At 40.5% G+C, this 12,049-nt stretch overlaps 1 protein-coding gene across 2 annotated transcripts in view; it reads right to left on the reverse strand.

Annotated features, from left to right (window-relative positions):
* Nucleotides 1–11,615, reverse strand: part of WWP1 (WW domain containing E3 ubiquitin protein ligase 1) — a 115,052-nt gene extending 103,437 nt beyond the window's left edge. Inside the window, exons 1-2 of one of the 2 annotated variants that reach the window (XM_079901450.1) lie at nt 11,416–11,615; nt 5,555–5,705 (exon numbers count right to left, since the gene is read on the reverse strand). The gene's annotated coding sequence lies outside the window, so the exon portion shown is untranslated. The remainder of the gene's footprint in view (nt 1–5,554; nt 5,706–11,415) is intronic. The other variant, XM_079901449.1, reaches the window with a different exon arrangement.
* Nucleotides 11,616–12,049: the final 434 nt, after the last annotated feature.

The raw sequence follows: 12,049 nt of genomic DNA on the forward strand, positions 1-12,049 counted from the left end.
TAATTACATCATGTAACATCTCATATTTCAAAATGACACAAACATTTCCATAAATAACCTGTCATTTGTTTCAAAGTGTGGTATTTAATATAATATGTGCTTACCAGACTTTTTTCCTTCAAATCCAAAAATTTTAAAGGTTTGGTATTCTTCAAATACACAGTATTTGCTACATCTCATGAAGGAGCAGAAAGCACAGTCATTAATTAGAGCTGAAGATGAGGCTGAGAGCTGATTACGAGACTCACTGAGGGACACAAAGCTTCTTAATGTCAGGCCAAACCTGGGTCTGCTGACAAGGCCAGCACTCTTTTCTACACTGCACTGGTCACTAGGATAGCATGACCCAAAGTTACATTCGCCTCAAAACATGTTCTGACTGTTTCTAAATATATTAAGGCTTCTAATTTTCCAGCATTTAAGTAGCCATGGAGATTTGTTAACTCTTCAACTCCAAAGTGCCAATCCCTAGTGTGAGAAGAGCATGTTGGGTAATGTAAGAGAGTTGAACAAACCTAGGTCCAAACTTCAATTTTGCTATTCAGGTGTATTTAACCTCTCTGAGTCTGTTTTCTTACTGAGCAATGTAAATACCAACTCCGTTTTGTGAAGGGGAAAAGAAGTGCTAACATCAACTCTAGGAAATCAGAACTATTTCTAGAATGGAATATAGAAAGTGCCCAATAACTGATAACTTCCTAACACCCTCCCATCACCGCCACCACCCCAGTCACACTCTCAATTACTCTGAGAAGCTCCAACATTTTTCTACCATACTTCCACAACAATACAGAGGACAGCAGGTTAAGAAGCACTTCCATCACATGCCCATGCTGCAAAGTGATACAAAGCAAACTTCCACATCCACAGTAAGAATCAGATGAAAATCACATTTAGGATTAAAGACCTAAATGTAAGGCCAGACACTATAAAACTCTTAGAAGAAAACATAGGCAGAACACTCTATGACATAAATCACACCAAGATCCTTTTTGACCCACCTCCTAGAGAAATGGAAATAAAAACATAAATAAACAAATGGGACGTAATGAAACTTAAATCTTTTGCACAGCAAAGGAAACCATAAACAAGATGAAAAGACAACCCTCAGAATGGGAGAAAATATTTGCAAATGAAACAACTGACAAAGGATTAATCTCCAAAATTTACAAGCAGCTCATGCAGCTCAGTATCAAAAAAACAACCCAATCCAAAAATGAGCAGAAGACCTAAATAGACATTTCTCCAGAGACGATATACAGACTGCCAACAAACACATGAAAGGATGCTCAACATCACTAATCATTAGAGAAATGCATATCAAAACTACAATGATGTATCACCTCACACCAGTCAGAATGGCCATCATCAAAAAATCTACAAATAATAAATGCTGGAGAGGGTGTGGAGAAAAGGGAACCCTCTTGCACTGTTGCTGGGAATGTAAATTGATCCGGCCACTATGGAGAACAGTATGGAGGTTCCTTAAAAAACTAAAAATAGAACTACCATATGACCCAGCAATCCCACTCCTGGGCATATACCCTGAGAAAACCATAATTCAAAAAGAGTCATGTACCACAATGTTCACTGCAGCACTATTTACAATAGTCAGAACATGGAAGCAACCTAAGTGTCCATCAACACATGAATGGATAAAGAAGATGTGGCACATGTATACAATGGAATATTACTCAGCCATAAAAAGAAACAAAATTGAGTTATCTGTAGTGAGGTGGATGGACCTAGAGACTGTCATACAGAGTGAAGTAAGTCAGAAAGAGAAAAATAAATACCATATGCTAACACATATATATGGAACCTAAAAAAAAAAAAAAAGGTTCTGAAGAACCTAGGGGCAGGACAGGAATAAAGACACAGACGTAGAGAATGGACTTGAGGACGTGGGGAGGGGGAAGCGTAAGCTGGGATGAAGTGAGAGAGTGGCATGGACATATATACACTACCAAACGTAAAACAGATACCTAGTGGGAAGCAGCTGGATGGCACGGGGAGATCAGCTCAGTGCTTTGTGACCACCTAGAGGGGTACGATAGGGAGGGTGAGAGGGAGGGAGACGCAAGAGGGAAGAGATATGGGGATATATGTATATGTATAGCTGATTCACTTTGTTATAAAGCAGAAACTAACACACCACTGTAAAGCAATTATACTCTAATAAAGATGTTAAAAAATTACATTTTAACACTTGAGAGGAGTATAGTACTGCTAAATTCTTTGTTGTAAATACACAATTTCAAGATATTTTAAAGCTACTCCAGTAACAGAACACAATATTAATTTACTATTTACAAATACTCTTCCTAAGCATTTTAAAGCAGGCTGCTAAGTATGAACTTTCAGATATCCTCATTCTTAGAGGAAAATATTAGAATCCAAAATACACAGAAACCTTCCAAAATGAGATAATCAGTTAAACAGCTAAGACTTTATTCCTAAAATGTAATTCTTCTCAAGTTTAAAACACAGGGACACAATCCACAAATCCAAAACTCCAAAAACTATACAAACTTAAAGCTCCTTCTTAACCCATACGGTGACAAAAACTGAACTGACCTGAACTCATTTGGCAGCAGCATCTGAACAGATGTGTGACTATTTACTGTCCTTATTTATCCATAATTAAACAATTGCCAAGGAAAGTACAGAGTGCTGCCCTAAGACTTCATTGGGGTTTTATGTAACACAAAATGTGGAGTGTATTACGTTTCTAAAATTTTAAAAAAGAATTATTTCTGTAACACATCTGACACCAAAAACAAGGTCTTATAAACCCATCCTAGTGACTATTTACTCAATACTAAGTGTTAGGTTTAAGCCGTGCAATAAATCTATGAATAGGTATTATTATTACCACTTTACATGTGAATATCCACTTTACATATGATAAAACTAGGGCTTAATCTAAGGTTACCTTTACCAAGATCACTTAGCCAATAAGTAAGTGCCAGAAATCAAGTCTAGGCTTGTCTTACTTGAAGGCCTAAGCTCTTAAACAGCTAATAGTTCACAGGAAAATTAAATCACAAAGAAAGTTTTAAAACAAATTATAATTACCAAACGTTTTAATGTAGAACAATGAAATTCCTGAGTATGATGTATACTTTCCATTCTGGGTATTCATACCTAAACATCAACACCATATTTCACAGCTCGAAGGACAAAAAGAGATGAGTTTATTGTTGCTTTTCTTCCCAAAGAACTGGCCACAGTCAGGGAAAACAAACAAAAACAACAGCCTCCTCAAACAAATGCCAACTAATCCTTTCTACTCAAATTTAGAAAGAATCATGGGTTTAGCATGTTGTTGTTTTTTTTACCACAGAATGTACTAACACAATAAAAATAAGGCTGATACAAACATAGGTTAAGTTTTTCCAAGTACAGCCCCAATTTAAAGATCTGCCGTTCCAATGACAGATATGATCACAGGACTGAGGGTTAAAGTGACGTAGATGCAGGCTGTCACTACCACTGTCCTAAGCAAAAGTTAGAGAAAATAAGCTTCAAGGTTTTGTTTTTTTTCTTTTGGATTGATCGATCTAAAATTTAAACCTTCTCTTACGACTTTCTTCTCAAATCAATATCCTTATTCTAAGCAATGGCTTTTCCCCACAAGAGACAGATCATGGTCCCCATCCAACCAAATTAGACACACTTCAATCAAAATCTCAATTTCTGAGTAGCTTATCTTAAGTGAAAAGCGTAAGATTATCAGATAAATAATCCAATATCTAATTTGTTTCAGCTAAAGCGTTTTTTAAAAAGAAACATCTTCACTCATAAAAATGTATTTTGTAGAAGTATAGGGTAATTTTTTGAACAAGGAGTCCTGATGGGTGCCTCTTGCAGGGTTACTTCTCTTGCCTACTTCTTACTGTAATCACCAACTATCAGGTTTCTATAGTTTGGATCAAGTCCTTGGCAATTATCTTAAGCCTCTTTAAATATCTGAAAGGTTCAGATGTTAAGCTCCCTTTGTATTTACATTATACATGTGTATTTACTGAACAGTGTAGCTTAAAAAATGGTCTCAGAGAACACCAGAACCCCAAATTACCAATTCAGTTTATACCAGCAGTTCTCAAACTAATGTGTATAAAATCATCTGAGGTATTTACTAAAAATGAAGACTCCTGAACTCCACTATCAAGGACCATACCATAGATCTTGAAGAGTACTCAAGAATCTACACATTTAACCAATATCCCAGATGACCATGATGCAGGGACTGCACTTTGACAAATACTTATCTACCCTGTATTTCATCCAATGACGGTGTTAACAATTTCTTGTTCCCAGACTGTACGGCCAAACCATCACCAGCTGATAACTGCAGCCATGTTGAGTCAGTATCTTTCTCAGAGACATTCTTAACCTTTCGGCAACCTATTTTTTAAGCTAAGAGGTGAGATTTGATATGCAGCTCTGCTCATGCCAAACTAAACTACAACTGTCCTTGAGAAATGAGTGGCTCACAGAGAACTGGACTACTTGTTTGAATTTTCAACTTGTTAATAATAATGAACTAAGAGCAATAAAAATGATTTAAGGGCTGTTCATGTCCAAGGGATCCCATTTTCTGCTTTAAAACATTCTTTCAATGAATCCTTACAAAAATCCAGTACAGAAGATATTCTTTACCTTTTACAGAAGAGAAACTGAGGCAACACTGCTATTAAGCACCACTGACAGAAGTCAGCTCTGCCTGGCTTTAAAGCTACAGCTCTTGACCCACATGCAGGAACGTCTTTAATTCTTAAACTTTAAGAGCAGAACGATGTAGTTTATTTACTTCTAAGATAAAGTATGCCCTAATTTATACACAGCAAGTTCATTTGACTAATTCTCCTCCCCACGCTAACTAAACACAAAGAGCAGTTCATCTTGGCAAGTTGGAGCTAAGGTTTAACAGGAATATCCCACGTCAAGTCAGGACTCAAGTCAGTTTGCTTCTACTCATCCTATGTAGTCCTAATTATGGGTATACTAAACAGCTATCAAAAGATCTTGTTTTCCTTAGTTAAAAAGGTATCACACCTACAATTCTGTTAATGCTAGTACATTTTTAAACCACTCCTGTAATTTAGGGCAGGGAGGAGAGCCATGAAGAAACACCTTAAGGTAACTCTATCTACACCTTTTTTTGTGCCCTAGCCTCTCCTATATATATAAATAATGTTTCTCAGTACACTCAATCACCAAGTCCTGCCCACAACAGCCAACATACTACTATATTCAGAAATCTGCAAAGAGTTTTGCACTAGGAGGCAGGGGCCCATCTTTTCATCTATTCAAAATTCAAAAGTGCTCCAAATCTACACCTAAATTCTTTAAATGTAATATACTGATTCATTATTCCACTCAAAAGCTATAATGTAATAACAACAAAACACACATTTTCTTCATGCCACAGTTAGCCATAACATTATTCAGCATATAACTTGCACTAAAAAAAAGATACTGCTGAGATAAAGTGATAATGAGATAACGATAAGGTGAGAACACACCAGCTAGCAATCAATTAACCTACCTGTTCCTGGGAAGGATGAGCATTGCCTCATTCCTTACATTTCGCTAAGCAGACAGGATTTCCATTCCAGTCTCCACAAGGAAAGAATATTTTCTCCACTATAATGACTCTTCCCCAAGGAAGGGTGGCTTATCCCAAACTTTCCCAGACACTGCAAACAGAAAATACTATTTGTGAGGCACCAGTTTGCTCAAGGCTAGTTAAAGTTAAGGCCAGAGTGAACCGTTTCAGAGCAGCCTGGGCTCTGGGTCCTGCACTTTCTTGCCCTCAAGTACGGCAAGTCAATCCTGCCCCATTATGGTAACATACTGGGTCAAACCCCAGAGACCCAAAACTTTCTCCTCTTCTCTACCCCAGGAGTGCTGACTATTCCTATTTGTGTAATAAGCCAAACATGCTATCATTTGCACTTTAGATTCAGCTTTCCCTCTGACAGGCCTAGACTCAAAGTACTAAAAGTACCAGGCAGCTCAAGTCTCAGCTTCCAAAACAGTTCTTCCAGAAGCCCCATTTTGGGGTAATACAGCTGTGTGGTGTAATCCCGGGATTCAGATATTTTGTCTAGTCCCTTTCCCTTGAATCTGGGCTAGACCCATGACTTGCTTTAACCAACAGAATGTGGCAGAAATGAGGCTATGCTGGTTCCAAGCCTATGTCTTAAGAAGGCCTGGTTGCCTCTGTTTTTGCACTCCTGGAAGCCCTAAGCCACCATGTAAGGCCAGCAATCCTTCTGGAAAGGCCACATGGAGAGAAGTGGCCTTGAGACAAGACTATGTGGTAAAAGAGAAAGAGAAAGAGAAAGAGAGAAAGAAAGAGAGAGAAGACTAGCATGCAGCTGAAAGCCAGCTATTAAAGTGACCACCCGCGAAACCAGCAGAACTGCCCAAATGAGCCCAGCCCAGGAAAGCAAACCTGTGAGCCAAAAACAAAACAAAACAAAAAGCCAAAAATCCTGGTTGTTTTAAGTCACTTAGTTTCAGGTTTTTTTGTCACACAGCAATAAATAACCAAAACAATGCTCACCTGGTTCCTTGTCTTTTTGCCTAATTTGTTCAAAATCCAGGAAAAAAGGAGGGGTGTAATGACAGGCAGCAGGGACACCACAATGGGTTATGAACAAATGATTTAAGGAACATCAAGACAGATGCTGGTCTTTCTTATACCTTAGGAACTATCTGACAAATAGTTTTACAAAACATACTCCAAAAAAAGTCATTTAAACATATGAATTTAAAATGTATACTAAGAGCTTTTTAAGGTAAATTTCTTTTTAAATGATAAAGCTTTTTATGTACTGGTAAAAACCACGGAATATCATGATACGTACTTTTGAAAATCAGATCCTGATTGCTCCAAAAATACAAATTTTCATAGACAAAACTTTTATAAACGAACAAACTCCATCTGTAAAAACACCTGAATTAAAAATCAACAAATTTTCAAAAGGGTATTAATCCCTACATTTCACCAATGTACTTTTGCAGACAAGAAATCACCTTTTGCTTTTTCCTTGATAGGAGGATAACTGTGATAAATACTTAAAATTTTCAAATTTACCTACCGATAGCCACTACAATGAGGTTACCATTTTCACACAAAGGAGGAAATAAACAAGCTCAGATCTACACCGTAAAAAAGTTTAACACAGATTCCAAACAGGTAAATTCAAACTTCTCACACAGAGCCTTCAGTTAAATTCCCATTTTAGATGAAGAGTTGGTGGGAAAAGAATACTGACTCAGGAACAAAAAAAATAGGTTTTAGCTCTAGTTCTAATTTTGGCCACTTGCTAGCCATATACCCTGGAAATTTTACATTTTTTAATTTCTTTGAGCTCCAGTGTCTTCATCTAAAAAGGAATTATCTCCTTACACACCTACTGATCAATTTTCATGAGAATCAAATGATGACATATATGCAACCATGCTGAAAAAGTGTAATATACTGTAATATATAAAATATGATATTCTTCTTAACGCCAGCAAAGAGTAAAAAATCATCTATGTATGTGCTTTTTGTTAGACATTTTCTCTCCACTATGTATTAGTAACTGGTTACTTCAAAAACCACTATTAAGGCTAATTTATTGCCTTCCACTGCTTGTTATAAGTACATCATATTTTTACAGAAAGAGTAAAAAAGATCCTAGCCTTTCTAATAATTACAGAATCAAACTTTCTAGGGCTATAACAGATACTATGTAATAACCTGCTCTGGTTCCCTACCAGGAAGACAATCCTATAGATGCAGAAAAGTCAACTGTTTACTAATCAAATTATGCTTTAACCATAATTAGTTTTCAGAGGATTAATCTGGCAGCAGTTTGTAGTGTGAACTGAAGTAGAGGGAACCTGAAGGTAGAACGACTTCTTTCTTCATTGCTATGGTCATAGGTGTGAGGGTCTGAACTCTGGAGGCAGTAATAGGAATTGAGGAAGGAATGGAGGAAGGAAGGACAATAGACAGAATTTGATGATGAAAGAGAAAATGAAGAAAGTAAAAATAACTGAGATTCTGGTCCAGGTTGATTGGGAGAATAGTGGTACATTTTGAGCAACATCAATTGGAATTTTTATCTTCAGCGTATGTGTGGCACTTTACAGCGGTAGTTCTCAGCCTTCCTCTGTAATAATTTAACCAGAGTTAGCTACTTAATCCAATGAAAAAATTCACTGACTAGGTCTCTGCACTTCATTATTCTGTAAAGTTTTACTTTTTACTTGATAAAGCGTTCCTGAATGAAGAAGTAGTTTCAGGGAATACCTGAACAGAGAAGATAAAAGTTCTTAAAGTTTCTTATTTCACTTACTTCCCCTCCAGCCCCACCTCTCCAATCCAAACTGAGATACAAAGGAAATAAATGAGAACATGACTGTTCTGATATTTCTATCCGCTCTCCATACACCCAATTCATCCCTCAGCCTCACCAGTTCTCCTGCACATGGAAAACAAGAAAGGTACAGGTAGTCCAATAAAAATCTAAAACCCAAGAATCACAAAATGTTAAGAACTGAAAGGAACCTCCCAGGATCATCTAGTCCCTGCTGATGAGGTCACTTAAAGGCAGTGACTACATCCAATTGATGGTAAATCTGTTGCACATGTCTCCATACAAGAAAACCATCACTGTCAATCAACTCCTGATTCTACTTTACCCACTTGCTAACTGAAATGCTTGGGACAAATCATTTAACCTCTTGGATTAGTCTGTTCTGTAATAGAATAGCAAATAAGATAAGTTAGTCAAAATTCTCTGTAAGCTGTAAACCACAACACAAGTCTAAGGAGATATTGTCTCTAGGTGTACATACAATATGTCTCTACAGCAGAGGTTCTTATTGGTAAATGGAAGCATTTGAAGGTTCAATAGTTTTAAAAGGCCCCCAGTAATTCTAAGCACTGCTTCAACCCATTGGGTTCCATGGATGAGATTTAGGTGGTCCAGAGACTCCCCTAAAATTATATCCACAAAGCACAGGTACATATGGAAATTTTCCAGGCCAGCAGATTTCTTTAGTTTCACCAAGAGTTACTAATCCCCCAGAGGCTGAGAACTACTGCTGTAAAGTGCCACACATACGCTGAAGATAAAGCTTCCAATTGATGTTGCTCAAAATGTACCACTATTCTCCCAATCAACCTGGACCAGAATCTCAGTTATTTTTACTTTCTTCATTTTCTCTCATCATCAAATTCTGTCTATTGTCCTTCCTTCCTCCATTCCTTCCTCAATTCCTATTACTGCCTCCAGAGTTCAGACCCTCACACCTATGACCACAGCAATGAAGAAAGAAGTCGTTCTACCTCCAGGTTCCCTCTACTTCAATTCACACTACAAGCTGCTGCCAGATTAATCCTATGAAAACAAAGGTTTAATCGTTTCATTCCCAACTCAAAAATCATCTGTATAACCCTCATCGCCTACTAAATCCAAGGTCATAAGCCCAGCACCAAAAGCAATCCATAAACTGGTCCAAATTTTTACTTTAAGCTTTACCACCCATTATACTGGTACAAATACGTTATATTCCATCCAAACATACTTGCCTCTCCCTAAATGTATGAACTCTGTGCTCTCTTAGTCCCTTCTCTCTGCCTGGATTACCTTTCCCAGCCTATCGAAAGTCTATAGTCATACTTCAACCCAAAGATTTCAAAAACCAGAAGCTCTATGAAATAACCCCCCATGAGATGTGAGCCCTACATCCTCTGAATGTGAATTCAGTATGAAACGTAACTATGTCTTAAAAGACAAATGAGGCATTTGTGTATAGTCTTACCTGCCTAACTAGTCTGTGAGGGCAGAAACTGTTATCACCCTCATCTTCATATTCCCCCAAATCCATCGCAGTCATGCAGTAGATGCTTAATAATTGTGTAAGGCAGTAGAAGAAATTTCAGCCTTCGCGGGGTAAGCAGATTACTATCTCTTGAAGCAGAGACCTTACATGCAACATCCTCTATCATACCAGGCTTCCAAAAACATAACCTTTAGTTACTGCTTTTCAAAGCCCTTATGTTATAGGTCATATAAGTGCATTTGAAGGGAAGAACTATTTTAAAGTGTTAATAAGCCACTTCAGAAAGATCTGTTCCCCCACATACTTTACACTTCTCAATTTGAAGAGCTTCCAATACTTGGCCACTAAGTATTCAATTTTAAAAATATTAACCATTTATGAAAAGTGATAATTTCAGCCACCGATAATTATCTATTTTATGAGTAAAAACAAGTCACATAAATAAAAGAATGCTTTTCTTCTTTAAAAGGTCCATTTCGCTTGCATAATACATACAGAGACTTAACTAGACAGGTAAAGTGGGTTTATACATAAGCATGAACTCTTGCAGAAACCTGCATACAACTGTACACCAGGTATTTCAGGCAAAAGAAACCAAAGAGGGGGAAGATAACTCTGGACGTTATTCTTTTACACTATTATTACCAACAACATTTTAAGGCAGGAACTCACATTTTGCACACTAACTACACAAAAAGATAAAAACCAATCAAACAGAAAAAGAAAGCCACATCAAGCCCCTGGAAAATATTTTATCCTGGAAGAGTAAAAATGTCAAAATAACATACTTCTCTTCTTTGGTAATGAAGGTTTCATATAATCGCGGGAGCAAAGGGGGCTCAACTCCGTATTGATGGAGCAAAGAAAGGGCTGTGCACAAGAGTAATCATTTAAAGCCTGTAAAAGCAACGGGTAAAGTACAAAATTTTTTAAATGTCTAAAGGATGAAAGGAGAAGGTCCAAGTCACAGATTAGATAAGGACTAGCGAAAACTGCAAGGTCACTGGGATCTACCAGGTCACAAAGGTGGAGGTGGGGGTTGTGTTGGGCGGGGGGTAGGGGGGGCGGCTGCAGAGTCAGTGAAGAACCAGGAGTGATAAAAACACGGCAGAAAAAGACGTTCTAAGGCGGGGAGTCCTTGGTTTGGGACGGTGGGACTGCGGGGAAAGTCAGGGCACTGGGAGTAAGTCCATATATTAGGGTTTTCTTGGAGAGGTGTTAGAGAAAGGAAGGAAGGTTGAAAGAAGGGAAGGAAGCTTAAGAACTGCGGCTGCCGAGTCACGGAAACACTTTTCTCCGCTCCAGTATCATTAGCTCAGGCCTGTGCCAGGGCCAACTCGGGGCAGGACCCGTGACCCCACCCCAGAAAACTCCCAGCCCCCGGGCTGGAGTCGGCAGCCAGGGCGACGCGGACGGCCCCCGACTGCCCTCGGAGGGTCCCGCCCCGCGGCGGACCGTGCCGGGCTCAGGGCACCGCCGCAGAGGCTCCCGGCCCGCGCCCCCGGAGCCCCCGCCCCGCCCGCGACCCCAGCCCCTAGCCCAGCGCCGCGGCGTCCTTACCCGGCGCGAAGCCGTCGGCTCCCGGCGGCCCGGCGGCCCGGCGGCCACGGCAGCGGCGCCTCCTCCACCGGCGGGCGCCCTCACCCTTCCGTGCCCAAGATCGCCATCTCGCAGCAGGCGCGGCGGCGACAGCCACCCAGGCGTCGGCCCCGGCAGCCCAGGCCGCCTGCAGCCACTCGGAACCCGCTTGCCGCGCTCGCCGACACCCGACCCTCCCCCCACCCCCACCCCGGCCACGCGCCACCTCCGGCCGACCCCACGCCTCCCTCCTCGGGAGCGCGCCGCGCCCGGAGCGCGCGCCTCCCTGCCGGCTCGACCCCGCGTTCAGCGACGCGGCCTCCCAGAGCCTCCAACTCCGGACCCGGAATCCGGCTTCCCGCGAGCATGCGCAGCGAGGGAGACCCGAGGATGCCTTTGGAAGACTCCGCTTCTCCGGGTCTTCGGAGCGGTCGAGGGAGGGGGAGAGCCAGCCAATGGGAGGGAGGGGGCGAGGCCTGAACCTGTGGAAGGGGAGGAGACGTCGCCGAGATTTGGGAAGAGGCTTCAGTAAGTCTTGGTGGTTGCTGCTGACTTGACTTTCCGGTTCGCGGCCAGACCCGCTCATGACTTTCAGTAAGGTCCTTGAGGCACTGGC

This window comes from Stenella coeruleoalba (assembly GCF_951394435.1).
Source record: "Stenella coeruleoalba genome assembly, chromosome: 17".
Lineage (NCBI taxonomy): Eukaryota > Metazoa > Chordata > Mammalia > Artiodactyla > Delphinidae > Stenella > Stenella coeruleoalba.